Here is a 24,812-nt window from a genome sequence, read left to right on the forward strand (position 1 = left end):
GTCTGTGCCTGTGGCCGCTGCCGGGCTACATGTGGCCTGCGCACGTTGCGCCTGGTTCAGGGTGGTCCCCGTGACTGACTTGGGATTGGGAAGGCTGGGTTGACACAGGCCGGGGCTCTGCGTCCTTTTCACAGAAACACCCCCCGCGAGTCGAGGGGCCTGGGGCGAGTCATTTGGCCTTGAGCGCACTGGGGAAAGGTGTAAACCATCTGCCCTGGGGGAGGGGGGAATCAGCCCTACTGTGGAGCAGGCACTGGTGTGTGGGTCTGCGTGTACCACAGTGTCAAGTGCGATGAGAGGTTAGCAAAGCTTTCTCAACGCTCCCAAAAAGAAAAGGAGGACTTGTGGCACGTTAGAGACTAACAAATGTATTTGAGCATAAGCTTTCATGAGCTACAGCTCACTTCATCGGATGCATTCAGTGGAAAATACAGTGGGGAAATTTATATACACAGAGAACATGAAACAATGAGTGTTACCATACACGCTGTAAGGAGAGTGATCAGGTAAGGTGCGCTATTACCAGTAGGGGACAGGACGGGATGGGGACACCTTTTGTAGTGATAATCAAGGTGGGCCATTTCCAGCAGTTGACAAGAACATCTGAGGAACAGCGGGGGGAGGGGGAATAAACATGGGGAAATAGTTTTACCTTGTGTAATGGCACATCCACTCCCAGTCTTTATTCAAGTCTAAGTTAATTGTAACCAGTTTGCAAATTAATTCCAATTCTGCAGTCTCTCCTTGGAGTTTGTTTTTGAAGTTTTTTTGTTGAAGAATTGCCACTTTTAGGTCTGTAATCGAGTGACCAAAGAGATTGAAGTGTTCTCTGACTGGTTTTTGAATGTTATAATTCTTGATGTCGGATTTGTGTCCATTTATTCTTTTACGTAGAGACTGTCCAGTTTGACCAATGTACATGGCAGAGGGGCATTGCTGGCACATGATGGCATATATCACATTGGTAGATGCGCAGGTGAACGAGCCTCTGATAGTGTGGGTGATGTGATTAGGCCCTATGATGGTGTCCCCTGAATAGATATGTGGACACAGTTGGCAACAGGCTTTGTTGCAAGGATAGGTTCCTGGGTTAGTGGTTCTGGTGTGTGTTTGCTGGTGAGTATTTGCTTCAGGTTGGGGGGCTGTCTGTAAGCAAGGACTGGCCTGTCTCCCAAGATCTGTGAAAGTGATGGGTCGTCCTTCAGGATAGGTTGTCGATCCTTGATGATGCGTTGGAGAGGTTTTAGTTGGGGGCTGAAGGTGATAGCTAGTGGTGGTCTGTTATTTTCTTTGTTGGGCCTGTCCTGTAGTAGGTGACTTCTGGGCACTCTTCTGGCTCTGTCAATCTGTTTCTTCACTTCAGCAGGTGGGTATTGTAGTTGTAAGAACGTTTGATAGAGATCTTGTAGGTGTTTGTCTCTGTCTGAGGGGTTGGAGCAAATGCGGTTGTATTGTAGAGCTTGGCTGTAGACAACAGATCGTGTGGTGTGGTCTGGATGAAAGCTGGAGGTGTGTAGGTAAGCATAGCTGTCAGTAGGTTTCCACTATAGGGTGGTGTTTATGTGACCATCGCTTATTAGCACCGTAGTGTCCAGGAAGTGGATTTCTTGTGTGGACTGGTCCAGGCTGAGGTTGAATGTGGGATGGAAATTGTTGAAATCATGGTGGAATTCCTCAAGGGCTTCTTTTCCATGGGTCCAGATGATGAAGATGTCATCAATGTAGTGCAAGTAGAGTAGGAGTATTAGGGGACGAGAGCTGAGGAAGCGTTGTTCTAAGTCAGCCATAAAATGTTGGCATACTGTGGGGCCATGCAGGTACCCATAGCAGTGCCGCTGATTTGAAGGTATACATTGTCCCCATATGTGAAATAGTTATGAGTGAGGACAAAGTCACAAAGTTCAGCCACCAGGTTTGCCGTGACATTATCAGGGATACTGTTCCTGATGGCTTGTAGTCCATCTTTATGTGGAATGTTGGTGTAGAGGGCTTCTACATCCATAGTGGCTAGGATAGTGTTTTCAGGAAGATCACCGATGGATTGTAATTTCCCGAAACACTCCCATTGCTCCTAACCACTGTTCAGATGAGCCAGTAGGATTTTTTTAGAAACTTTCCTCAGTGTAGGCATTTAACCTGGCAGTTTCCTCATCTTTTAAACTGGAGTATTGTTGTAAAGCAAAATGTATTAATGAGCAAGTAAGACGAGGTTTTTTAAATACATTTGGAGCAAGAGAAAGACAAAGGTGAACGTAGGTCCTTTACTTGACAGGGAAGGAGAACCAATAACTGCTGACATCAAGAAAGCTGAGGTGCGTAATGCAGATTTTGCTTCAGGTTGCACTAACAGGGTTAGTAATGACCGATACTCAAAACAGGGAAAGAACGGGCTAAAGAATATTTGGATAAGTAAGATGTATTCAAGTCAGCAGGGCCTAACAAAATTCATCTTAGGTTACTTAAGGAACTAGCTAAAGCAATCTCAGAACTGTTAGCAATTTTCTTTGAGAACTCATGGAGGACGTCAGGAGAGGTCCCAGAAGACTGGAGAAGGGCAAACGTAGTACCTATCTTAAAAGGGAGAACAAGGAGGACTCGGCATATGCTAGACCAGTCAGCCTAACTTCAATACCTGGAAAGATATTGGAACGAATTATTAAAGAATCAATTTATAAGCACCTGGAGGATAATAGAATTATAAGAAATAATCAGCATGGATTTGCCAAGAACAAAGCATACCAAATCATCTTCATTTCCTTCTTTGATAGGACTACTGGCCTAGTGAATGGGGGGCGGAAGTAGATGTGATATAACTTGATTTTAGTAAGGCTTTTGACACATTTCCGCCTGACATTCTTATAAGCAAACTAGGGAAATGTGGTCTAGATTTACTATAAGGTGGCTGTACAACTGGTTGAAAGATTGTATTCAAAGCATAGTTATCAATGGTTTGCTGCCAAATTGGGAGGGAGTATCTATTTGGGTCCCACAGGGGTTGGTCCTGTGTCTGGTACTATTCAATATTTTCATTAATGACTTGGATAATGCATATAAAATTTGCTTGCAGTCCCTACCAGTGTGGTGTCATCTGCACTTTGTAGGACAGGATTTAAAATTCAAAATTACCTTGACAAATTACAGAATTGGTCTGAATTCAACAAGATGAAATTCAATAAAGACACGTGCAAAGTACTTCTCGTAGGAAAGAAAAATAAAGTGTACAACTACAAAATGGGGAATAACTGTGTAGGTGGTAGTAGTACTGCTGAAAAGGATCTTGGGATTATAGTGGACCACGAACTGAATATGAGTCATCAGTGTGATGCAGTTGCAGAAAAGGTTTAATATGATTCTGGAGTTTATTAACAGGAGTATTATATGAAACAGGAGGTTATTGTCCTGCTCTACTCGGCACTGGTGAGGCCCCAGCTGGAGTACTGTGTCCAGTTCTGGGTGTCACACTTTAGGAAAGATGTGGACAAACTGGAAGGAATCCAGAGGAGACCAACACAAATGATAATAGGGTTAGAAAACCTGACCTATGAGGAAAGTTTAAAAAAACTGGTCTTAAGAAAAAAAGACTGAGAGGGGAACTGATAAGTCTTCCGATATGTTAGGGGCTGTTATAAGAGGAAGGTGATCAATTGTTCTCCATGTAACATAAGAAGTAATGGACTTAATCTGCAGCAGGGGAGATTTAAATTAGATATTAGGAAAAGCTTTCTAACTAGAAGGATAGTTAATTTCTGGAATAGGCTTCCATGGGAGGTCGTGGAGTCAGAGGCGATGGAGCCTTCCTAAAAGTGTGGGGGGGGAGCGTGAGGTCCTGTCCCTGCCCCTCCTCTTCCCCCTGAGGCTGCGCCCCTGGCCAAGCTGGAAGCTGGAGCCAGGCTGGGGAGCCGGGGCCTCTCCACCTGCCTGGGGTGGAGGGGCTTGAGAGCAGTCCCCAGTCTGTGTCCTGGCTTCCCACAGCTGCTTGCGCCTGGCCTGGGGATGGGGCCTCAGGGGTCGAAGAGCCGCAGCTGGGCCCAGGGAGCCACGGACCCTCCACCTGCCCTAGGTGGGGAACCCGGGGACAGCGGGCTGCTCTCAAGTCCCTCAGCCCCGGGCAGGTGGAGGGTCCATAGCTCCCTGGGTTCCCGAGGCCACTCTTACCCAGGCCAAGTTCCAGCTTCTGGCCTGGCCATGGGGCGGGGCCTCAGGGGGAAGAGGAGGGACAGGGGGCCAGGCTCGACACTTTCAAAAGTGGGAGTGCCATGGCCTCTTGCCCACCCCGCCCCAGTTCCAGCGCCCCTCCCTGGAGTCCTCATCATTTTAAAAACAAGTTGGACAAACACCTGTCAGGGATGGTCAAGGTTTTCTTGGTCCTGCCTCAGCACAGGAGACTGGACTTGATGACTTCTTGAGGTCCCTTCCAGCCCTACTTTTCTATGATAGTGTTTGCAAAGTGCTTTCAGATCCTCCACCGGAAGGTGCTATGGAATGCAAAGCACTGTTAATAAACCTCTCTCTCTTTCTCTCTCTCACACACATACACACAGAGTAGTAGATGATATTGGATTAATTTATTTAAAATCAATTATTTATTCCTCAACTTCATGAGTTGACATATCTGATGCCAGTTTTTACATTACTGGAAAAGTATGCCACAGATAAGTTGGGGGGGGAGGGGCAACAAGTCTGAAATTAGAACTATTTCCTATTAAGGGATATATGAGTGACATAAGATGGGGTCCTACTGTCATATAAAGTTTTTCTAGACCTGGAAGGTCTCACTCATGTTTGCATGAGGAAAACTCCCTCATTTGGGATTCATTTTAAAGACTAAAAAATGTTTCTGTGTGTGTTTCAATGAGACTTTTTAACTTATAGTCCCAGTGCTGCCATCAGATCTAGGCAGAACCCATTTAATGGGGCTTCATGTGGACACTAAAGTCCACCCAAATGCAAGACCAAGGCTTTACATATCACTGCTTTTAAATGCTCCTCACTTAAATTGTCACAGCCTGACGCAGTTTTCTCAGTACCTACCAGGCTGGATCCAAAGCCCACTGAAATCAGCGGAAAGAATTCCATTGACTGCAATGGGCCTTTAGTTCAGATTCAGCTTTAGATCCTGTGGTGACCCCATCAAGACCGAGATTCTTCTAAATGTGGTCTCACTAAGGATAAAATATTGCAAAGGTTTTTCAAGGCATCTTTCTCCAAACTTTGGATGCCCTTCATTCCTCAGGCTGCACTTGTCCATCACGGGTGTCAATTAATGTTACCCTGTTACTCTGTGTCCCTTTAAGCTTTATTTGGCATTGTCATACACCTAGATATCACAACATTCAGTAACTCCTCACTTAAAGTTGTTCTGGTTAATATTGCTACGTTGTGATCAATTAGGGAACATGCTCATTTAAAGTTGCTCAATACTCCCTTACAACGTCATTTGGCAGCCGCCTGCTTTGTCCACTGCTTGCAGGAAGAGCAGCCCGTTGCAGCTAGCTGGTGGGGGCTTGGAACCAGGGTGGACCGGCAGCCCCCCTATCAGCTCCCCGCTCCGCGCTCCCCTAAGTTCCCTGTGCAGCAGCCACCCAGCAGGCTATCAACTGCCGGCAGTTCAACTGTCCCTCCCCCCACTGCCATGTGCTGCTCCTACCCTCTGCCTTGGAGCTACTCCCCGAGCCTCCTGCTTGCTGGGGGGCGGGGGGGGAGGAGGAAAAGGGGGGCTAATGTCAGGGTGTCCCCCTCCCTCCTGCTCCTGCACCCCACTTACCCCATCTTCATACAGCAGGGGAGACACGCGACAAGGCTCAGGATGGAGGGAGATTCCCAGCAGCAGCAGCGGTCTCATATTGATTAACTTAACAATGCAGTGTACTTAAGAGTGGGGTGTGTACACACACACACACACACACACACTCTCTCTCTCTCTCTCTCTCTCTCTGTTTCTGTCTGCCATGCTGTCTTCCCTCCCTCCATTCATGCCTTGTAGCATGTGAGGCTACATTAACAATGAGTTAACCCTTGAGGGCTCAGCCAATTGCTAGTTCATCATTTAGCAGTAAGGCATTCCCTGGGAAATATCCCACCCTCTGACTTCACCACTGTGTACAGTATTTAATTATATATATATATATTCTTTCATCTGGCAAAAAAAAAGCATTTCCCTGGAACCTAACCCCCCCATTTACATTAATTCTTATGCAGAAATTCAGTTCATTTAACATTGTTTTGCTTAAAAGTCGCATTTTTCAGGAACATAACTACAACATTAAGTGAGGAGTTACTGTATCTGGAAAAGAAGCAATATATTTATTCCCTAAGGGGTAAATCCACACTCCAGCAATCAGCCCAAGTGTCTGAGCTGGATGCTTGGTCCATTCTCGGGGGAAAAGCATACTTTCCCCCCCAGGAGGAAAGACTAACAAATGACCCATATAGATCTGCGGATCCTCCAGTCGTACTGCCAGCCTGCCCCTAACACACCCTCTGCACTGCCTTGTATTCTATACATGTCCTTATACTGCCCTCATTGCCTTAGAACCTGAGCACCTTCCAGTAGAGCATTAAGTGATATGACTAATACCTGTCATGTGTGGTTTGTTCTTTCTCTTATCCACTCCTCAGGGAAAAGGTTCCCTGCCATGGATACTCCTCTGTGCCCTGTCTTCCAAAACCCTGCCCCATGCTGCACTGCAACCATACTATTTTCATTGTCATGGGGCCCTCCACACCTGCTGAGGTTAGAGCAAGATTTGCTGTTGTATTCAGGTTCATTTTCAACCTGTGGTCTCAAAAAGAAGAGGTTTTACACCCTGTATTTGGTGGTTTCTTCGTAGGGACCAAGGAAGGCATTCACCACTGCACTGTAACCACACTATGCCATATATTCCAGAAACTTGCCATAAGGTCCTCCCAGGGAATACCTTTTCAGTTCAGAAGGCATGCTAGATACATTCGGCAACAAGCAAGCAGCAGCCGGGTATGTGGGAGGTTGGAGGAGAGGAGTTATGGCTGCAGCATTCCTACGCCCCAGCTATTCTCTGGCTGCTGCTTGTTTGCTGCCTGCCAAGTGATGAAAGGCTATTCCCCTTGTAGCTCCAGGCTCAAGCCACTGCTCCTCCATTCCTGCAGCGTACTCGGCCCTGGCATAGGGATGAATATAGCATATAGTTTCAAATCTTTTGGTCTTGTTTGGTGGCTTTTGTCAAATCTAAGAACTGTCACCAGCACTCGCAGTGGTTATGTAGTCTGGGGTTAATTCCTGATGCCCTTTTTCCATCAAGTAGTTTTAGGGTACAGTAGATATTGAACTGGAGGACAGCAGACTAAGCTGTTACTGACTAAGGTTATGGCTACAGTACTATAATCACTGTATTCATATGGTGCAAATAAGTTTAACTAGCCATTTCAGGGAGCATCTCCATTTTTTTGGCAGTTTAAAATCTCTAGCAAAATTTAAGCCTTCGCTAACAGAATGGAGAGCAAGCTGCCAGCTGTTACCCCTGAAGTGTCAATGCTCCAGGGTGGGGATTGGGTCACTATGCAGACAGATTCAAGGCCTATAGTCCACCCCTCCAAAATGACAAAATACAAGTAGTTCTGCATGAGCTAAATCTGAAGCATGAGCCTCCATTTGCCCTTATTTCTTCCCCCCAAGTTTATTTCTGTGCAGCCAGGAGACCCCCCCCCCCTCTACGTTGCTAGATACTGATGAATGTACTGCTTTGCAAAATATGATGATTAGAGTTTTTAGGATTTCCTAATCTGGTAATTCAAGTCTGTGGCCCAGAAGCAGAAGTGAGAGAGGCGCACATACATTTTAATTGTATCTGAGATATTTATAGAATTCTAATTTCTAATTTTTTATCTTAATTCTGCTGAATCAGACTCTGAGTATAGGTTATGGGCTTTTTGCAGCCCAATAGCTCCTCTGGTGCTGCATAACTAGGGAGGCTCCTCTTGGGCTATACAGCTGAAGTTGCTCCGTATTCCACTCCTATGTGGAGGCATCTACATAAAGATAATTTTGGCCAGGTATAGTGATGAGAGTCATAAGAATTATTTTGGTACATCCCCATATGCTCTAATGTAATAGGTGTGTTCTCTCCTGGTAGATTAATTGAACTAGGGAACTCAGCCAGGGCTTATTGAACTGAACATTGCCCCCACCCACCCCGGCACCCAAAAGAACTCACAATCACAGTGGAAAGAGGAGGAGGGAGCCCCACTTTTGGTTGAGGGAGGCCACCAACTATATGATTGGGAGAGAGGGGGCTGGAAGGCAACATTGCCACAGAGAATACTGGTGACCCTTATCCTTTTTTGGAAGGTCCTTCAGATAATTTTCAGTCCATGTAACAGTACTCAGACCCAAACCAAAATGAATGTATTCATAAGAACATAAGAATGTCCCTACTGGGTCAGACCAATGGTACATCTAGCCCAGTATCCTGTCTTCTGACAGTGGCCAGTGCCAGGTGCCCCAGAGGAAATGAACAGAACAGGTAATCATCAAGTGATCCATCCCCTGTCGCTCATTCTCAGCTTCTGGCAAACAGGGGCGAGGGACACCATAGCCATTAATGGACCTATCCTTCATGAATTTATCTAGTTCTTTTTTTAACCCTGTTATGTTCTTGGCCTTCACAACATCCTCTGGCAAGGAGTTCCACAGGTTGACTGTGCATTTTGTGAAGAAATACTTCCTTTTGTTTGTTTTAAACCTGATGCTTATTAATTTCATTTGGTGACCCCCTATTCTTGCATTATGAGAAGTAAATAACACTTCCTTTTTTACTTTCTCCAAACTAACCATGATTTTATAGACCTCAATCATGTCCACCCTTAGTCATCTCTTTTCCAAGCTGAAAAGTCCCAGTCTTATTAATCTCTCCTCATATGGAAGCTGTTCCATACCCCTAATCATTTTTGTTGCCCTTTTCTGAACCTTTTCCAATTCCAATATATCTTTTTTGATATGGGGCAACCACATCTGCACACAGTATTCAAGATGTGGGCGTACCGTGGATTTATATAGAGGCAACATGATATTTTCTGTCCTATTATCTATCCCTTTCTTAATTATTCCCAGCATTCTGTTAGCTTTTTTGACTGCCGCTGCACATTGAGTGGGTGTTTTCAGAGAACTATCCACAATGACTCCAATCTCTTTCTTCAGTGGTAACAGCTAATTTAGACCCCATCATTTTATATGTATAAAAAGTTGGGATTATGCCTTCCAATGTGCATTACTTTGCATTTATCAACATTAAATTTCATCTACCATTTTGTTGCCCAGTCACCTAGTTTTGAGAGATCCTTTTGTAGCTCTTCGCAGTCTGTGTGGGTCTTAACTATGTTTAGTAATTTTGTATCATCTGCAAATTTTGCCACCTCACTGTTTACCCCTTTTTCCAGATCATTTATGAGTATGCTGAATAGAACTGGTCGCAGAACAGACCCCTGGGGGACGCCACTATTTACCTCTCTTCATTCTAAAAACTGATCATTTATACCTACCATTTGTTTCCTATCTTTTAACCAGTTACCAGTCCACGAGAGTACCTTCCCTCTTATCCCGTGGCAGCTTACTTTGCATACGAGCCTTTGGTGAGGGACCTTGTCAAAGGCTTTCTGAAAATCTAAGTACACTATATCCACTGGATCCCCTTGGGCCACATGCTTGCTGACCCCCTCAAAGAATTCTAGTAGATTGGTGAGGCATGATTTCCCTTTACTAAAACCATGTTGACTCTTCCTCAACAAATTATGTTCATCTATATGTCTGACAATATTGTTCTTTATTATAGTTTCAACCAGTTTGCCCGGTACTGAAGTCAGGCTTACAGGCATGTAATTACAGGCCTGTAATTGCCAGGATCACCTCTGGAGCCCTTTTTAAAAATTGGCGTCACATTAGCTATCCTCCAGTCATCTGGTACAGAAGCTGATTTAAATGACAGGTTACAGGCTACAGTTAGTAGTTCTGCAATTTCACATTTGAGTTCCTTCAGAACTCTTGGGTGAATACCATCTGTCCTGGTGACTTATTGCTGTTTAATTTATTAATTGTTCCAAAACCTCCTCTAATGATACCTCAATCTGGGACAGTTCCTCAGATCTGTCACGTAAAAAGAATGGCTCGGGTTTAGGAATCTGCCTCACATCCTTCATGAGTGAGATTTCATGAAACACTGCAGCAAAAGCTTTACTAAAATCAATGTACTCTATTTCCTGCATTCTCTTCATTCACTCGTCATTTATTTACTGCAGTCACTTCATTTGTTGGACTCATGGGTCTTCACATTAAGGATTACTCACATGAGTAAAGCTTGCTGGATTGGACTCCAAATTTGTATTTATATCAAAAGAAGCTATCCAGCTTGTCTGTCATGCTTTGTTCTGGTCTTCTGATTCTAGAGGGGTGGGAATTCAAAAGGTCTTAGCCTTGACCTAACTCTGCTCCAATCAAAGTTGATGTTATTCAATGGCAGCAGACTAGATCTAGATGTTCACTGACTTTTCCCCTTACTATTTGATCCATTATTTTGAGGGAGAATGGGCCTTAAGTTAGACTCACCACTTACCAGTTTAGTCCTGGCTATGTCAATCTTCTTCTCTTTGTTGTACTTTAGTGCCACGTTTGCTTTTCTCTGACTATTTGATGTCTCCCCAGTTCTCCATGGCTTTTAAAAAAATAATTATCAGTGGTTTAATAAATGTATTAGTCCATTTCCTCAACACCTTAGGTGTCATTAATACCCACAAATTTGTAAATGTTCACATTTTCCAAGCGTTCCCTTGACTGTTCTTTATTGATAGCTATTCCTGCAAGGCATTCATTACTTTCTAATTCACCAAATCTCCTATCTTTATTTTTTATGTTAAAGAGAGATTTTAACAGCAACTCTCTGACATTTCAGAGTCATCATTGATTTCTTCACTCATTATAAATGAAAATCCTTCTAGTCTAGAATTTTCCCCAATATATTTATAAAAGCCCTTTTTTAGACCACTTAACTCCTTTGGCTGGCATTCATTTTGGCTTTCTGCTGCTCTCAGTCTGGATCCATTTACACAAGCAAAAAGGATTCTTTATGGGCAGAACTTCCTTGATGGCATAGAAGTGGGGATTGGCCTCTGTCAGCACTATCTTGTCTTCATTAGGACCTTATGAAATTTCTCTGTGGTTTCTCCACAAGGTCTTTGCTCTGCAAAGTTTTAGGATTGGGAGGGACCTATGGTCAGGGATTGAGACAGAGGATCAGACACAATATCATTTCCTGATTAGTCCCAGGATTTCAGTGGGGAAATCTGTTAGGAAATCAATGGTGCTCAAAGCATCATCTCCTCTGGGACTAACAGGAAGGCTGAGCTAATGGCAGCATGACTCCTGCTAGAGCCATTCTCTCAGATGAGAAGGTGGCCAGCAGAGCAGAATGGAGGGCCATCCATCCAAGCAGTGTTGTAGCCCCCATGGAGTCACACAACTGAGAACCCTGCTCATTCTCCACTCCCACAATTCCTTCTCACCAGAAGAGATTCTGTTCTGAGAATGCTGTGAAGCCTCAGACTCTCTGGTCCTTTCCTGCAAGCTCCCACATGAGAGGAGCTAATCTGGCACTGTGGCTTTCCTTCTCAAACTTTAACTAAGTCTATATATTTTTGTTGCCTTCCTTTTCTATTTTCAGTACAGTTTGTTTGTTCAATAACCCTGCAACAACATACACATGTATAAACCTTACATACATACATATCTTGTATTTGACAACGGACTTTTTTTACGCACATCTGAACTTTGTTCCCCCCCTGTGGAAAAGGCTATGGGGCTCACTCTAAAAACCTGGCAAATCCTAAGGGATCCACAGGGATATGCAGGAAGCCAGAACCAACCACTCAAAAGCCCTGCACCTCCACACAGGCTCTGGCATCCCCATCTCTGACTCCCCAACAATAAAGCTTCCTAGGAGTCATGCTACCAGAGACTCATTTCTCACAGCTGTCCCCAGGACTCCTGGGAGAAAACTCCAAGGCAGGGTAGTTAATAGACAGACCATGGGCCAAATCAAAACCACCAAATGCTTCTGAACAGACCGCAGAATCTTTTTTATTTTTTATCATCATCATCATTATTATTTTTGTATTATTTTCTCTGGAGTCTGGATCTTGATTATACCTTGACCAAAAAATTTGGACCTTGACAAAAAATATTTGATTACCTCTGCTCCAAGGAAAAGACAATGCAGCATAGGGTTATAAATCTTATCTGGAAATTCTCCAGTTGGCAAGGTACGTCATCCCCTGTCCTCAGCTTGCCTTTTTCTTCTACCTTCTTAGTGTACCCCAAATGGTAGAGAATCTCATATGGGACCCAGATGAGGGAAGAGGGGAATGATGCAGTGAACACAGCTGTGTCTCCCCTTCTGCACAGAAGGGAAGAGAACTATATGCAGATGGTCTCCTCCATGCACCGATCTGGTGGGGTGGGTGGTGATTTAATCTGAGCCATGCTATTTGTCTATAGGGTCCTAAATATAAAAGTAAATCCCTAACAGATGCAGTGCTGATGGCACACAGTAGCACCAAGATTACAAGACAACCACGTTTAGAAAAAAGATTCACGATGAATAACTCAATCTATCCGTAACACCATACACATGTACAAACCTTACATACATACATATCTTGTATTTGACAATGGACTTTTTTTAGGCACATCTGAACTTTGTTAGTACCCCCAAAACAGCTGATTTATGGGAGAGGAAGAGTAAAGAAAGCAATTTCTCACAGTCATTTGATGAAAGCTACTTTTAACATGCATTGTGGGAATACTAGCAATTAAAGATGGAAACATTAATCATCAGTGATTCAAGTGAGTGGCCTACTCTCAGGCATCCCTGTATGGCCTCAGGGGATCCCTGTAAGTAGCCCTTCTCCTCAATTTCCCCTTTCAAGGGGCTTCTTAAATAAACTCCACACAAGCTTTCATGAGTCTAATGACAACAGCCCTCCTCATGGTCTGATTTTATTGATATGTTCACAAATAAACACAAAAGTCTTTCACCCCAGTCTTAAACAGGGAGCAACCCCTCCTCCCCAACAGCCAGCTAGCTTGCTCACTCTCTGCCCATCGCCCAGCAGCTTTCTGCTGTTCTTTGTTTTAAGAGGAGAATCAGGTCATCCCTGCTCAGGTGTGCCTCTTGAGTACCTGGGGTAGGTTTGCCCCAGACTTCTAACCCTTAAGGGGCAAACCACCCTGTTAAAGTGACGAACTGCAGTTTTCCAGGTCACGAATTCTGAGAATGAAACAACATCTGCTAGGCATCTGTGTAGTATTTTAGTAGTGGTATGATCTGTAGTTTTACATACTGTTGCCCCTTGGCTCAAGCAGTTAGCCCAGTACCTGGGGCCTTGACAGGTTGTTTCCATTAGGAGGAGAAACTGATAATATGATTTACAATAATATATATTTCTTTATATACAAACAGGATTGCACCAAGGAGCATATACCAAGTCCGGTGTCCCTGAACACAGTATGAACAGATAACAGCAGACACTTTTCTTGTTCAGAAATCCAAGTCTGCCTTTCTAGCAAGTACTGTTCTCAAAAGAAGCTCGGTCTCTTAGGGCTTATCTACACTGGCAATTTACAATGCTGCAACTTTCTCGCTCAGGGGTGTGAAAAAACACCCCCTGAGCACAGCAAGTTTCAGCGCTGTAAAGTGCCAGTGTATACAGTGCACCAGCGCTGGGAGCTATGCCCCTTGTGGGGGTGGGTTTTTTTAGAGCGCTGGGAGAGCTCTCTCCCAGCACTGTGCTGCGACCATAGAAGGCATGTTAAAGCGCTGCCAGTGTAGACTAGCCCTTAGCTTCCATCCCAGGCCATCCTCACTCCTGCTTCCCCTGCTACTGTCTGCTATGGCTTTCTGGTTCTTTTCTGTTTCTGACACCCACACAAACATAGCTACAACCAATCAATGTCACAGCCCCTGCCTTTGCAATCAGTTCCCAGAGAAGGCATTTCTCCCTGAGTTATTCTTGCTCAGGCCTTCCCATGTGGCCCAGTGCCTAAGCGGTGACTTCTATTGTTTCAGCTACCTTACTCCATAAAAGAGTTTAATTGCTTCTTCCATTTAACCTGAATAAAAGGTGATTAGAATGCCCACCAGCTTTAATGAGGTCTGTGATTGCCTAGAGATCAAATATAAGCTTGTTGGCAGACATTAACATTTTTCAGCATAACAGTATCTATGGGTCTGATTGTGCTCCCACTGACTTCAACTGGGGCAGGATTGGACCCACTCAATAGATAGCGGAAATTTAGCTCTGCCAGACATTTTATAACAGCTATGGGCCTGTCACTTGTAGGCAAAAGTTTGGCCCTAATTGGTTTTCCCTACATCAAGCCAGCCATAAGTGACTTCTACACTAAACACCACAACCAGGAACAAAATTAATTTTCATATACAATTTCACAAATGTCAAATTATCAATATAAAATACAAGACAGATTATAGAAAGCTAATTCTCACAAGAGCACAGTAAAATTCAGATTGCTAAAATAACTCAGCCCCAACTTCCATCGGAGACCCTGCCTATACTTTCATGATGCAACCTGGCTTTCATCAGTGGAAGACTTTCAGTTCTGCACATATGCCCTGATTTTTCCACTGTCTTGTACCTTGTGTAGTCATTTACATCTGTGCAAAGCGGTTGTAAAAATGTTACTAAATTAAATGAACAGCACTTTATAGCCACCTTTCACTGACTATGCACAGCTGTAAATGTCGACACAAGGCTCAAGGCAGGAGTGAATTGGGCACACACACAGTTGTTGCTAGCAGGGTTCTAGCACAGTCTAAAAGAGCAGTGTAAGCAGGAATTATTTTTCCTTATAACTGAATTATTAGTCATGCTATGCGACAGACTGTCTCCCCACCAAGTGATATATGGTTCCATCTATACTATGAATTCAGCAATATCAGGGGACCTCATTAAAACACATCAGTCCCCTCCAGGGTTCCATTATGCAATGTTGATGAGACCCAGCTGTGTTTTAAGAATTAAGCTCTTTCCCACAGAATGGAACAAGTCAGTGGACAACTATCTTTTAAGTGGGACCCCCCAACATTGCTATATTTGAAGCACTATTTTATCCTATAGTTCCTACATGGTTCTCAGATAAAACATCCCTGTTGACACTACTCAGGAAAATAATGTTAAATCCCTGTTAGCAAAAAACATGTTTAAACATGAGCATAGTTCTGCTCTCAGTGGAGGCACAGCCTAAATACTTGGCCTCCCCCATGGAAGAGAAATGCACACTCCTGACCTACACGAGGAAAAACAACTGAATTAACCCTTCCATTGTCAACCACCTACAATTAAACCAGTACATTTAGGGCAGCAGAAGTTTATTTCCTAAGTGTGGTTTGTGACCTTGTGCAACCTCAGTGCCTGACTGTCAACTGTATACAAACTAAACATATGGTGATATTGGCAATTACATTTACAAATATGTTACTCAGTTGTTGGGATTTCTTCACTTGCCCCTCAAGAGAAGCACATAAATAAACTGTTTTTCCTTACTGGCTTTTGCTTCCCCTTGACCAGCATTTTATTTTGTTGTTTCTCAGGTACTGGAGTCTGAAGGACTTAGACACATGGTTGGATGTTTACCTGAGCATTTCCATTGTGACATCAAGATTTTGGCAGGATTTCACTATGCTCATAGGTCAACACTGCTGTTTCCCCAAAGGGCTCTGTGGTGCCTTAATTTGCAAGACACAATTTGTGGGTGAGAGAGACACGGGGGGAGGTGTGCACATGGGTTTTACACTAATCTAGCTCCAGTCTCCAGGGGCATTCTGTCTGGGGGCATAGACAATGGAATGAGTGTGCTGGAAAGCAGTGCGGGCCATTTTTTCAAGCTGGAGCATGTGCTTCACCGCACAGCTGCTGCAGTCTGCTAACCTGTGCAGAAGAGGAGTAAAGCCAGGGCATTCAAACTAACAGCCCTGTAGTTTAAACAGCAGGACACTGGCCACAAGGCATTCTCCGTAAGGGGTCTATGAATTATAACTTATTTCCTTTTTTAGTCCACTGGATTTGGTGGCCCTCTTGGTATGCAGCAAGATTCGTCTATTCCCCCCCAAAATGTTGAGATGGGAAGGCGGTTTGGGGGATAGAGGGATGTTCATGCCTAGATTAGCCAATCCGCACTCAATTTACTTGCACAAGACTCCTGATCTCAAAGAGGCCCTGACCAGCTTTGGGCCTAGGGTTGCCACCTGGTCCGTTTTTAAAGGGTCCGGACAGTTTTTCTCCTTCATTGCTGGTTGCAATGTTCCTTTTTTCCTTACTTGTAATTTACAAGTTATTTGTAAGTTATAAGTCAGTAACATCTCCCTCCCCATTGAAACCAGCAACAGCTGCTGCGCACATGAGGTGGGGGGGGCGCACCAGCAGCTGCTTTCACTATGGCATGCAGGTCACATAACTGCTGGGAGCACTCCTAGAGTGGCACCTGCATTCCGCTCCATATGCCAGGCCCTCAACCTGCTGGCACGGCCGCTGAGGCTTCTGCTCCTCTCCTTGCCGGAAAGCAGGACACACCCTGTAATGGCATGCTAAATTGTATTTTTCTGTTCAGCCACATGTAATATACCTTAACAAGCTCGCAACAGCTGAGCCATTCTTGGCAGTACATTAAAGGGTCTTATCATGAACAGAACTTAGAGGGAATCTCTGTGACCAGTCCATATCTGGTACAGAAAGCTGACCTGTTAGTAGCAGCCCTGCAACCTACTGTTTATACGGTGTACATGACATGGAGTCAGAAGCAAACTAGTGCCACAGTGAACAGAAACAGAAGGAACAAAGCAATAAAGGTTGCAAACAGAAGGAGGGGAAAAAGCAACAAATTTTGCAAGATTTCATTAACATCCCACTGTTCAATGCTCCAGAGAACTTCAGCTGTGATAAACCTTCCCAATGGAGAGACTGCAAACAGTATTTTGCAAGATTTCATATTACAACCAAACTCCAAAAGGAAACTGGAGATATTCAGGTATGCTCTTTAATTTATGCTATGGGGAAGCAAGCAGAGCATATCTTTAAATCTTTTATCTTTGCTGAAGATAGTCACAAAGATGACTATGAAAGGATTATGGCTATGTTTGATGCATGTTTTATATCTCAGATAAATGTGGTTTATGAAAGAGCATGTTTTCACCAGAGAATTCAAGAATCAGGAGAAAATGTTGAATCTTTCATAAGCACTCCTGATTCATTGGTTAGAAATTGTGATTTCGGGACAGCAAAACATTAAAATATCAGAGACAGGCTGTTTATTGGGTTAACAGATGCAAATCTTTCACAGCAGCTACAATTAAAGAGCGACTTTACCCTATACACAGATATTCAAATAGCAAGGCAGTCTGAGCTAGGCAAACAGTAAAATCTAGAGCAATTTGCCCAACTTGGAAAAGCTGAAACTAGTTTAGAAGCTGTATTCTTCAAGCTGGCTGCCTCAAGCAGATTCTGGCAAATTCTTTTAGCCAAAGAGACTTCAAAACTGACTACATTTATCACCGTTTGGAGAGTTTGCTTTTGAAGACTACTTTTTGGGATTACTAGTGCACCTGAAATTTCCAAAGAGAGATGGCAGAACTGTTAGTGAAAAATGGAGTTGTAGTTTTCATGGAGAATATTTCGATATATAGGTCTTTAATGGAAGAACACAACAAACCCCTCCATGAAGTTCTAAGTCTAATATGTCAGCTAAACAAAAAAAAGTGTATTTTCCACCTTCCCCAAATTGAGTTTTTGGAACAGACAATAAACAAAGATGGAATCAGTCCTAGGCCTGAGTAAGTAAAAACAATTTGAGAATTGAGTTTACCAATGAATGTGCCAGAACTGAGATACATATTGGGGTTGGTAAATTACCATGGTTGATACCTACAAGACCATCCTACAGTGACAAAATCACTGAATGACTCTATTAAAGTCCAACATATTGTGGTTACAGGGGCCAAATGATGAAAATGCCTTCAAAAAGATAAAACTAATAATCTCAACAGCTCCAGTTCGCAAGTACTATGATGTGAACAACCCACAAGGGCCAGCAAGGATGCAAGCAGCTATGGCCTAGGTGGTATACTGTGTTCCCTCTGAGGTGCGTGGCTGCACAGGAGTCCATCAAAGGCCGCACATACAGGTGAGTGTGTAGGGTGGGTGGGGGCAGTGGAGTGAGGTGAGGGGCAGTGATGGGGATTTGGGGAGCGTGGGCCATGCAGGGCTATGGGGGAGGGGAGAGAAGCCTTGCCCCAGGGCTGTGGCAGGGAGACAGGGCTCCCTCAGCAGCACTGTCCACAATTTATTAAGCATTGCAATTTATATTAAAATCTGATCTTGGAGCTTACATTATTTATCAGCACTGAAAACTGCTACTGCTCCCACAACCGAACAATAGAAAATGACACATTATTTTTCTTTCTCTAGTATAATTGAGTTGAAATGTAAAATAACTTTTAAAAATAGCTAACACATTTAAAGAAATACATTATTTCTTTCATTGAGAAAAATTACCTGACCTCTGTGCTCTTACCCTGTGCACTTGGGGCTCAGACTACTTTGTCATAAAGCTACTATTAGAGAAATAATAATATTAGTACAATTTCTCCATTTCTAGAAAGGAGATGATGATATTTACCTGCTTCAAAATAGTTACTGTGTGGCTAAATCAAATGTATAAACTTATCTGATGGCCTCAGAAGGAAGAGGTGCAAATTATTAGTAGTTTTATTATTACTCCTCCATTAACTGTGGGGTGGGGGGGTTGTGTGTGGACTGGATGGTTTAGGAAACTAATGGGATATAAAACTTTTGTTAATGAGAATCCAAAGTAATACAACAATATTAATAATAATGGCTTGATATTAATATTATTGTAATGTATTACATATTGCTTGTCTTTATACTTCCTTCTTTTCCTTCACTCCTTTATTCCCTTCAGTTGACTGTATATTTTGGTGTATCTTATCCTCCTTCTTTTTCTTGTTTTCCCACTCACTGCTCCCTCAAGCCTGCACACCCGCTCACACTCACTTCCCCACACACCCACATATCTGTTCACACACACTGTCCCTCAGGCCAATAAAAGGTACCTACTCACACTTTTGGGGATGTCTTTCCGATGCTGGGGGGAAGAGAGTATTTCTTGTCTTATGAGAGAAGGGGCTGCTGTAGAAAGGTCCTTTTCTTTTCTCCTGGAGGAGAGAGGCATTGAGCTAGATCTTTAGGCGTAGGGCACTGTTCTGCACTCAGTTTACTGTGCTTAGTTTAGTCTTAGACCAGGCAGTGAGCTGAGTTGCAATCAGCCACACATCATGGGTTCTGCTGGAGATGGGGAGAAAAGGGAGGGAGCTGCACTTGGAAGCAGGGGAAAGGGAGGAGCAGAGTTGGTCAGTAGTTTCTCTGAGGACAGGAACAGGGAGGAGAGGGCACTAGTGTCCTGGGAAGGACAGAGGGAGGGAGCTTCAGAAAGGAAAGTAATTGTTTGTATTTGTCTCCCACCTGCCATAGGTAGCATCAGGGTCTCTCCATAGAGCATTGCTTGCTCAGGTGACTGGGTATTTTTATCCATATAAACATGTAATATTTTTATGAATGCTTATAAACTCTTGCATACAGTTATATCTATTGGCAGTGAGTTCCACAAGTCAATTATTCATTATGTTAAAACATGTTTCCTTTGATCAGTTTTAGATGTGTTGCTTTTCATTTTGATTGAATGCCACCTTGTTCTTGTAATAAGAGAGGGTAAATAGGAGCTCCCAATTTACCTTCTCTATCCCATTCATTATTTTATGCAACTGTATTATATCCTTTCTTACCTATGCACTCTCTAATCTAAATAGTACTGATATTTCCTCATATGGAAGTTTTCCCATGACTTTCTCACATAATCCGATGAAGTCACAATGGCTCCCAGATCTCAGCATTACCTCGATATTTGTGCTGCACATAACAAAATTCATTCTGCACATGGATGGAAAAAATTAGAGGGAACATTGGTGGTGTATTGTTGCAACAACATTGATTTGAGTTAAAGCCAATTATATTTTACTCTCATACACTCACAGAAGCATAAAAATAATATAGACATATTGAAAAAGGAGTGACTGGCAAGCATATGGGCACGTGAGAACTTTTTTTCATATATCAGTATGGATTAGACTCTTATACATCGATAACAGACCATATACTGCTTTAACCCTCATCCATGGAAAAATCCTGAATCAAACACGATGGAGACATCAATGTCTTTTGATAAAGTTAATGTGATTTAACCCATTTGCTAAATATGTTGCTGGGAAAAATCTGGTGGTAGCAGACACTGTCACGGAGCCCAGCATCTCATTCAACTACCTGTGAACTAGAAGATGATGTAAAGCAGACATGGATGCTATGGACACATACACACCAGGATCAGAAAAGAGACCACGCCAGCTACAACAAGCAACCCTGAGACATACACACAACTTTTAAGAAGTTCTAAGTTACATTAGGCTGGCCCAAGTATCTAAAGGAGACTAAGGAAGTGACAAGAGACCACTTTGTGGTACGTGGACAATTAAGTGATTCAGATGGACTCATAATTAAAGGTGACTGCATCATAATTCCAAATGAAATGAGGAGAAATCCTAAATCTTTATATCTTTCATGGATCAGGACTAACTAAATGGGCTAACTAGTCAGTGTGGAAGCTGGGCATCAGCAAGGACATAAAGAATGAAGTATCTGCATGTGAACATTGTTTGCATTGTGTTGGTCTGTTAGTTCTGCAATCTTTGATAACAGCACCTCTACCAGACTGACCATGGAAGACACTAGCTGCAGATGTATGCAGATTCAGAGGATATCATTACTTGGTAGTAGTGAACTTTTTTCGGGTATATAGAAATAACATACTTGAAAGACATAACATGTTGCAGTGTTATTGAGAAACTGAAGTGCACTTTTGCTCACTTCAGCATTCCAGAACAACTAATAACAAACAATGGACCACAATTCATTGCAGCAGAACTTGTCATTCCGAACAAAATATGATTTTGATCTTATTACTAGCAGCCCACATTACCCAAAAGAAAATGGAAAAGCTGAGAGAGTTGTTCAGGCAAGAAACTCCTACGGCAGGAAGATCCATTTCCTTGCTCTTCAGAGCTATAAATCAATGCCAATAGTAGTTACTGGATATAGTCCAGCACAACTCCTGGTGGGAGAACAACTCCGAACTACTGTTCCAGTTTTGGTAAAGAACCTATCTACAAAGTGGCCAGCCATGAAGAAAGCTGCCAAATTAGATTAAAAGGTAAAAAGAGCTTACAAATGCTTTGGCATTAGATGTTACTCAGAGAAATGCCAGGTCTAGAACCTGGTGACCATGTTTGTGTTAAACTGGATGGAGAAAAAGGATGGAGAACTTCAGCTGATGTAAAGAAAAAGAACTGACTGCCCAGGTCATATGTGATAAAGATCACCAGTGAGGAGCTAAACAGAAATCTTTGACATCTACAGTGTGTTCCTCAGAAAGAACAATTAACCTGTAGAAAACTCTACAGATGGTGGATGCAGAAGAAGAAGAAGACTCAAAGATTCCAAACCAACCAGAAACAGTCTTTGCAACTGATAGACAGCCAGATGACTGAGTTGTTACACATTTGGGTCATCTCATTAGAAAACCAGCATGATTCAGAGACACTTAATAGACTGATCCATATTGAATTTTAAGATAGTATGATATTGTAAATGGTAGAAATGTCATACAGTAGAACCTCAGAGTTACAAACACGTCGGGAATGGAGGTTGTCCATAACTCTGAAATGTTCATAACTCTGAACAAAACATTATGGTTGTTCTTTCAAAGTTTACAACTGAACATTGACTTAATAAAGCTTTGAAACTTTCCTATGCAAAAGAAAAATGCTGCTTTTAACCATTTTAATTTAAATGAAACAAGCACAGAAACAGTTTTCTTACCTTGTCAAATCTTTTTTTAAACTTTTTTTCATAGTTTACATTTAACACAGTACTGTAAGGTACAGTATCTGCTATATTTGTTTCTGCTGCCTGATTGTGTGCTTCCAGTTCCAAATGAGGTGTGTGGTTGACCAGTCAGTTCATAACTCTAATGCTCATAACTCTGAGGTTCTATGGTACTTAAAGGGGGAGATGTAATGGAATGCTAAATTGTACTATGCTGCTCAGAGACTAGGTGGAACCATGTTTAACAGACTTTACCATAAGCTCACAACACCCATTCCTGGCAGTGTATTAAAGGATCTTATCGTGAACACAGCTGGTGTGTCTCTCTCTGAAAAGGAAGCTCTGTGGCCAGGCCCTATCTGGTACACAAGCCTGACCCACCAGCAGCAGCCCAGCAACCTACTATATTCAAGGTGTAAATGACAGACCCAAGGCTTGCCGGCAGGGTGGAGTAAAGAGTGGGGGTCAGGGTGGGGGAGGCAGGGGCTTCTAGGAGGAGATGGGAGGGGGAGCTCCCTGGATTGAGGCTCCTGGGAGGGAGCAGGTGTAGAGACTAATGGACTGGGGCGGGGGGCAGGCCTAGGGGGCACCTGAGAGGGAAAGAGGAGGGTCAGGCTGGTGCGGGGGGTGGTGGATGTTTTTTTTTCGCCTCTCGGAGGTGGCAACCCTATTTGAGTCTTGGCCAGGTTTGGCCCGGCTGCTACCTATCATGACATATGACTGGTTGGGCAGGCCAAACTTCAGTGAGTAGCACTGTGACCTGGTGCATGGGGCCGCAGCACACTGAGGTTTGGTGCCCTAAGCAGATGCACAGGTAGGTTTCGCACCCTAGGCAATTGAGGCTCTTCTCAGCATTCTTCCAGATGTCCATGGCAAACAGAGCCGTATAAAAGTAGGGGGGCTTCAGGGAGGGGTCCAGTTTTTCAGGTCTCTTTTCGGGGTTCCACTCATCTTTGATTTGTTCTGCCTCCTTGCTGGCATTGGCGTCACAAACCACCAGAGTCACGGTGTCCTCTTCAGAGTCCTGGTAGGTGGCCATCCTGGCACCTAAGTTCACCCTTCTTCCCAGGGAGAAAAGAAACAGCTTTCCTGCTCACTCAGCTGGCTGGGATGATTTAGTTGGGGATTGGTCCTGCTTTGAGCAGGGTGTTGGACCAGATGACCTCCTGAGGTCCCTTCCAACCTTGATATTCTATGATTCAGCTGCTGAAGCCCAATCCCACAACCAGCTTTTCAGAGCCCGTCACTTATTTGTATTCAATCAGCTCAAACTTGTGTCCAGAGCCAGCTGAGACTCAGTGTCCCTTTCCCTGAGGAGCTGGTAAAGTTCTTCTCTGAGCCTTGCCTGCTTGTCAAAGGCCAGCAAAGTGTCTCTGGCTCAGGAGGCTCAGATATCCAATGCACTAACTTACTTGCTCTTTCCAGCCAGTTCCACTCTGAGCAGGAAGACTTTCTCCTATCGCCGTGGTGCCAACTGTGCACCATCAAGTTCGTTTCTAAGTCACATTTCATAAATACAAGTGATTAGCCTACTTAGAAAATGTTTCCCAGAGCCAAAGAAGGGGTTAGATTTTTTTTAAAAAAATCAGACTGTCATTTATATTTAAACTAAATATTCATATATTTCATATTCTATTTTTTTAAAAAAAAAAGTCTTCTCTGATCTTTCCCTGCCAGTTTTGAATAATTATCTTATTTGGATATTTTGGGAAAGATCTGGTGGGCAGATCTGATCTCTCAGTGAAAGGTGGATGCGTTATTACGCCTGATGTCCAGTTAAATGTAAAAAACAATGCTAAATCCTGTGGTGACCTGAGGTTCTGAAGGCTATCTGATTGTCTACAGTGACAGGAAGCAACCAAATCTCATTGCAAACCTACCATGTTATTTGGGAGTGGCTAGCACCCATTCAGGTACAGGCATTCATTTTAATACTGAGCTCAAATCTGTGTGTGTGTGTTTAGTGAGCTGCAAACATTCACTTCCAATGGAACCAAAACCCTGGTCGTACACTGAAATGAAGAGGTAAAAGAGGGAAAGGATTGTCATACAGGATGCTCTCTCCCCAATTCTCAGATCTGTCTATATCTCTCTGTATAAACATATTTGCATTTATAATTGAGTGTCTTGGCAAGCTAACTGATTACATATTAGGCAGTTACACATATTAATAAATGGAGATATTCTAATATTTACAGACTGTATATTACATGCTTTGTTTAGTTTAAGGAAGGTGGGGAGGACCCCAATTTCCATAGCATGAGGGAGCACAAAATTCTTTAATCCAGCCCTGGGGATGTTCCCCTTCTCGACTCAAGTGGATAGTCTGTGTTTGAGGCTCTGTGGGTGATCCAGTTAGGAGCAGAAACTAGTGATAGTCAGGTCTTTCTTTGAAGCTATATTGTTTATTTACAAAGAATGCACAAAGTCCTGTTTCTCTGAATGCAGAGGGAATCAAATAGCAGGAAACGGATTCTTTTGCTCACAGCAGCAAGAGCACTCTTTTCAGCCTGCACCCTGATCCCAAAACAACTCTCCCCAGCTTTCTTCCCGAGTCAGCCACCACACTGTGCTTTCAGGTGCTCCTTCAGGCTGTCTCTCTTACTCAGGGCTGGTCTACACTAGGAAATTAGGTCAGTATAACTAGGTTGCTCAGGGGTGTGAAAAATCCACACCCCTGAGTGATGCAGTTAAACCGACCTAACCCCCAGTGTAGACAGTGCTAGGTCAAAGGGAGAATTCTCCCCTTGACCTAGCTACCACCTCTT

General features: G+C 43.3%; 1 long non-coding RNA gene across 15 annotated transcripts in view; it reads left to right on the forward strand.

The window, feature by feature from the left end:
• Positions 1–22,356, forward strand: part of LOC114022498 — a 138,052-nt gene extending 115,696 nt beyond the window's left edge. For 11 of the 15 annotated variants that reach the window (XR_006286692.1, XR_006286682.1, XR_006286683.1 and 8 more), the window contains 3 exons: positions 15,630–17,062; positions 18,026–18,214; positions 19,917–22,356. This is a non-coding gene — a long non-coding RNA (uncharacterized LOC114022498). The remainder of the gene's footprint in view (positions 1–15,629; positions 17,063–18,025; positions 18,215–19,916) is intronic. The other 4 variants (XR_006286678.1, XR_006286691.1, XR_006286677.1 and 1 more) reach the window with 4 other exon arrangements.
• The last annotated feature ends 2,456 nt before the right edge of the window (positions 22,357–24,812 follow it).

Source organism: Chelonia mydas, chromosome 1 (genome assembly GCF_015237465.2).
Source record: "Chelonia mydas isolate rCheMyd1 chromosome 1, rCheMyd1.pri.v2, whole genome shotgun sequence".
In the NCBI taxonomy this organism is placed as follows: Eukaryota; Metazoa; Chordata; order Testudines; family Cheloniidae; genus Chelonia; species Chelonia mydas.